The 5,748-nt window shown below is 36.7% G+C and overlaps 1 long non-coding RNA gene across 1 annotated transcript; it reads left to right on the top strand.

Moving 5' to 3' along the window:
* Nucleotides 1–2,470: 2,470 nt before the first annotated feature.
* Nucleotides 2,471–4,988, top strand: LOC113022735 (uncharacterized). Its single transcript, XR_003272446.1, has 4 exons — nucleotides 2,471–3,071; nucleotides 3,186–3,451; nucleotides 4,417–4,503; nucleotides 4,624–4,988. It is a non-coding gene; the product is annotated as an uncharacterized LOC113022735 (long non-coding RNA).
* Nucleotides 4,989–5,748: the final 760 nt, after the last annotated feature.

The raw sequence follows: 5,748 nt of genomic DNA, 5'->3' as shown, positions 1-5,748 counted from the left end.
ATTTTACTCGGCATCCCTTTTTTTCAGAATAGGGTTGATAATCTTCTTTTGTGTTGCCAACAAACCTTGAAATCATCAAGTCTTTCTTTGATGATAATTTGGTCAAAGTTAAACTGACAGCAATGAGAACTACAGAGCATTCACTAATCACTTTTCATTAACACTGTTGGCTTTGTTTTAATTAGCTGTTCTGAATGACACCAGTGTTTCTGTCACACTGTGTTCCTGGCTTACACTATCCAACTGTTGTGTTTACCTTATACTGTACATCTGTTTTACATTTAGTTGTTAAGAATATTTTAAATGAGGACTTTTTTTTGCACAGGGTTATGTTAAAAGTTTTACATTTATTTATAAAACATATTTAGAGTATGTTAATTTGAATCATTTGCATATGTAAATACAATTTGCATGCATGTATACCTTTAAGAATTGCATGCAATCATGAGAGAAATCTGTGTTATGGCTATAAAAAGAATAAAAGAATATTGAAAAAAATAGTATGAAACTAATTTTTTTTAGAGCTTTTCAAAACTATGAAATGTTAAATCTGTTCCATCAGTGATATAAATGGCAACATTTCAATGATAAAATGACATCTTGGCTTGAGGCTGGAACTTGGAGAAAGTATATTGAGTACTCAAATTAAAAGGATTTGTGCTGTAGGGGAGTATAAGTAAATGTGCTCAATAAATCTGTTGAATTCTTTTGATCAAGATCATTCTTGCGTGATGCGTTTCTTTTCTTTCTTCTTTTCGCTGATGGTTCCAGTAGATGAGAAGTAGGTGATCAGTCAAATCATTATGACTCTTCCCCATGGCCCTTGGCTTTCCATTCCCAATTTCATTGCTGAGATATGTGGGTATTTGTTGATAAAGTCTTAGTTTGGATCACAGTCCAGAAGGAGAAGCTGACCAAATGACTGAACGGCAAAAGTCTCTGCAACCAGAACAGTGTGAGATCATAACATCACAAGTATGTGTAAGTCTCTGTGACCGTCTCACAAGGTTCTCATCCTGGTCACATGCTGTCGGTGCCATAGCACGTCTCAAACGTTTCCTACTCAGAGACAAATCAAAGTCACTCAGCACTGTAACTGAAAGACAAAATGCTGAAATGATGATTATCAAAAACTTACAAGGACTAACATTTTCAGATGAGATAAAGAGATTAAGCAAAGGAAAGGCACTACATGAGAGCAACAAAATGTACAACTTGGATCCTTTCTTGGACGAAGACAATGTGCTCAAGGTGGGAGGAAGGCTACAACACTCATTGCTTCCTAACACATTCAAACATCCAACTGTCATTCCAAGAGACCATCATATTACAAAACTCATAATCGCTCACTGTCACGAAAGAATAAATCATCAAGGAAAGAGCTTCACAATGAACGAAATACGGTCCAGCGGTTATTGGATTCCCAAGCTAAGTCAAACAGTATCAGACTACATCCGTCAGTGTGTGACATGTCGGAGACTAAGGAGAGCTGTGGAAGGACAAAAAATGAAAGATCTCCCCACAGAAAGAGTCGAACGCTCTCCGCCTTTCACATACTGTGGTATGGATGTTTTCGGCCCGTTCCTAACCAAACAAGCAAGAAAAGAAAAGAAAAGCCACGCAGGTGGAGTATGGGAACGACAAATTCGGACTGTGAGAAACGTCCTCAACGCCACACTTGCTCTCGCAAAGAGACGACTCACCGATTCATCACTCAGAACCTTTCTCTATGAAGCAGCTGCAATAGTAAACAGCCGCCCGTTGACGACAGACAATCTCAATGATCCAAACAGTTTGAAACCAATAACTCCAAATCATCTCCTAACTATGAAAACCACAACAGCTTTGCCTCCTCCAGGACAGTTTGTTAAAGAGGATCTGTACGCTCGGAAGCAATGGCGTCAGGTACAATACCTAACGGAGCAATTTTGGAGCAGATGGAAGAGAGAATATCTTCACAACATCAGGGTTCGGCAGAGATGGCATGCTGCTAAAAGGAATATGCAAGTAGGTGACATAGTGATGGACAAGGAAGAAATACTGCCACGATCCCAATGGAGACTTGGTAGGGTTGTGGACACCATAACAGACGAAGATGGACTTGTGAGAAAGGTCAAAGTAACCTTTGCAGACAGAAACCTTAGTAAAAGGGGTGAACGTTTGCATAAGATGTCTACAGTGGAACGCCCAGTTCATAAGTTGGTTCTACTGTTAGAAAGTTGTGAAAAGCAAGATGCACTAAGCAGTTAAAATGCAATGAAAATTTGTTGTTGCATATACAAAGGTATTATCATTGTTACGTTACCTGTTTAGAAATTATTTGTGTTTTATTTTGTTTGTAACAGCAAATAATTTGGTGGGAGTGTAACGGCGGATATGTAAAGCTAGCGCATATTCACGTAATATAACATTTGTGCTTTTATTTTGGTAACTTCCTGTGTGACCGAAAGTGAATTGTTTAATGGTAAACAACTTGATGTACAAAAAGACGGAAGAAAACGGAAAACTAATGCTAACGGAGAAAAGGGAGAGAAGAATATGGTTAAATTGTACAAAGACGAATGGTTCTAGCTACAGTCGACAGGGGAACAAGGTTTGTAATGTATATGATTTAATTTGAGCAATCTGAAATGCATAATATGTATTATATAGTTTAATAGAAAACGGTTAGACCAGCGTAATGAGCAGTTTAGATGGTGTTACATGAATAATATGGTAATTGTTTTATTTGTTTGTCTAGCTCTTACGTTGGTTCGTTGTCTGATACACGGCAAGGAATAATAAAGGTCATTCAACAACCATCAGTTCTGGCCTTCTCAGTTCGACTGGATGCTACAACCTGAATATCAAAATTCTTGCAATAAACATTTTTACCTTTGTCCTTTACAAAATCACAACTGTAGACTGAAATCTGCTGACAACATTGATTGACAAACAAAATGAACTGCTTGCTGTTGCAGATCAATTTATAGCAAATTTGACCAGCCTGGTTCAAGACCTTAACAAATTGGTTCTCTGTTGAGTTTGTGACCATTTTAAACTGCATAAAGAATGAAGTCTTTAAAAGGCGGGTGGGTATTTATGCAAATGGATTATAAATTAAGTAAAAAGATAAATGTGATTAATCAACTATGTACAGAAACATATTTCAAAACTAAAATTAAATCTGAATTTAATCTTTCCAGAGGCTGACTCATCAACATAAAACCACAATGAAAACACTTCCTCAAATCAAGAGCAGCTTTTTCTTTAGAAAATAACGTCAAGGCAACTCGTCACATTTGAGAAACAACAGATGCCAGGGCACAGAAACTGAGGCACGACTAACCCATCTCACTGTAAGTTAACCTCATGGCGGAAGAATTAGAGCTTTCTGAGTATTCCACCATACATGACCTTGGGGGAAAAAAGGTCAAAACTGGAACAAGCAGCATCAACTCTGCTCAATCAGGTAAGAATATGAGAAAAATGCAAACTAAAAAAGAAACAGTCACGATTTTGAAGTAATGAACCCAAAAAACTCATTAATATCAAAGCTGAATGTTTTTGGAAGTAGTTTTTAGTTTGTTTTTAGTTTTAGCTATTTTAGGGGGATATCTGTGTGTGCAGGTGACTATTACTGTGCATAATTATTAGGAAACTTAACAAAAAACAAATATATACCCATTACAATTATTTATTTTTACCAGTGAAACCAATATAACATCTCCACATTCACAAATATACATTTCTGACATTCAAAAACAAAACAAAAACAAATCAGCGACCAATATAGCCACCTTTCTTTGCAAGGACACTCAAAAGCCTGCCATCCATGGATTCTGTCAGTGTTTTGATCTGTTCACCATCAACATTGCGTGCAGCAGCAACCACAGCCTCCCAGACACTGTTCAGAGAGGTGTACTGTTTTCCCTCCTTGTAAATCTCACATTTGATGATGGACCACAGGTTCTCAATGGGGTTCAGATCAGGTGAACAAGGTGGCCATGTCATTAGTTTTTCTTCTTTTATACCCTTTCTTGCCAGCCACGCTGTGGAGTACTTGGACGCGTGTGATGGAGCATTGTCCTGCATGAAAATCATGTTTTTCTTGAAGGATGCAGACTTCTTCCTGTACCACTGCTTGAAGAAGGTGTCTTCCAGAAACTGGCAGTAGGACTGGGAGTTGAGCTTGACTCCATCCTCAACCCGAAAAGGCCCCTAATAATTATGCACACCTGATATAGGGTGTTGATGTCATTGGACCACACCCCTTCTCATTACAGAGATGCACATCACCTAATATGCTTAATTGGTAGTAGGCTTTCGGGCCTATACAGCTTGGAGTAAGACAACATGCATGAAGAGGATGATGTGGACAAAATACTCATTTGCCTAATAATTCTGCACTCCCTGTATTTATCTGTATGTTTACAGAAAGAAGACTCCTGAGGATGGGGATTGTAACTTTAGGAGTATTATGTATCTTACAAGCCATCCTCAATATCTCCCTGCACCTTGCTGGTAAGTTGTGAACACAAATATATATTTATAATGGAAAATAAATGTATCATAAGTACTGTAACATGTTTTCTGATGGAAAGTTAAAAACAAATATGACCCCAAAATTATGTTTATTTCCAGTTTATTCAAAAGAGGATATCAATCAGTTTCCTTGCAACACCTCTGTGATAGAAGACATGTGCCAGACCGAGCAATTTCAGTCAAATTCAACCCACTTATGTTCCTGCTGCAACAACCTGCTGCAAAGCCTACTGAGAGAAAGAGACCTCTTGCAAGACAAAATCAGTCAGTTTAGCAGAGGTTTTGAAGATATGGAGATCTCTGGATCTGGTTCCTTTTTCTAAGAGGAAAATACATAAAAATTCTGCTAATTTTGACATGTTACCTGATATGATAAAACGTATTGAATGACTGTGTATGTGAAAGATGACACTTTTAGTGACAACAGGTGCTATCTATCTATCTATATACAAATACATATGCTTTATATACATACAAGAAATATATCTATTTATTTATACTATGTATTAAAAGGAATTCATAAAAAGTCGTACAAAATTGGTTTTTGTTTCATTTATGAGAAATATTGGGCCATGTCTTTACCACAACCCGAAGAGACAGAAAAAAAAGCTAGCTAAGATATTTTCTGGTGTTTTCGGTTGACTCACATCCTCTTATTTCAGTGGCTTTAATCCAACATGTTGTATGCGTAGGTTTTAGAAATGTTCTACTGTCAATGGTACAATGTATATTTATGGGCTTCCTATATTTCCTTTCATTGCATGTGAGAGTCTAATCCATAATAGTTTCTAAGTTTCTATAAGCCATGCTCTTCCTGCTAGCTCCTGCATAAACAATTGAAAGAGAATTTGTTACTGTGCTTTAATTGCTTAATTTGAATTATAAAATGAGGGTTTGTGCTTCTGTTCATATATTAAAGGCAACCTGAACACTTGGGAAATAGCATGAGTGGAGTGGAGAGAAACTTTAATTTTAAAAAAGCACGTCCTTTGTTGTTGTCCAAGCCAAATACATGCATATAAATGAGGAGGGGAAATAAAAATCATGACTTTTTAAATTATTATTTTTTTATTTTTAGGTAAACTGGCCACTCTGTAGACAATAGTCGGAATAAGAATGAGAATACTTTCTTTTATGATGCAATTTTAAACCCAATTTGCAAAAATATATAACTAAACAAATTACATTTACAGTTTCTCAATTTAAACATCTGAATATATTTTA

Source organism: Astatotilapia calliptera, chromosome 5 (assembly GCF_900246225.1).
Source record: "Astatotilapia calliptera chromosome 5, fAstCal1.2, whole genome shotgun sequence".
Taxonomy (NCBI): domain Eukaryota; kingdom Metazoa; phylum Chordata; class Actinopteri; order Cichliformes; family Cichlidae; genus Astatotilapia; species Astatotilapia calliptera.
Note: the sequence above shows the minus strand (reverse complement) of the source record. Positions and strands in the feature narration are given on the sequence as shown.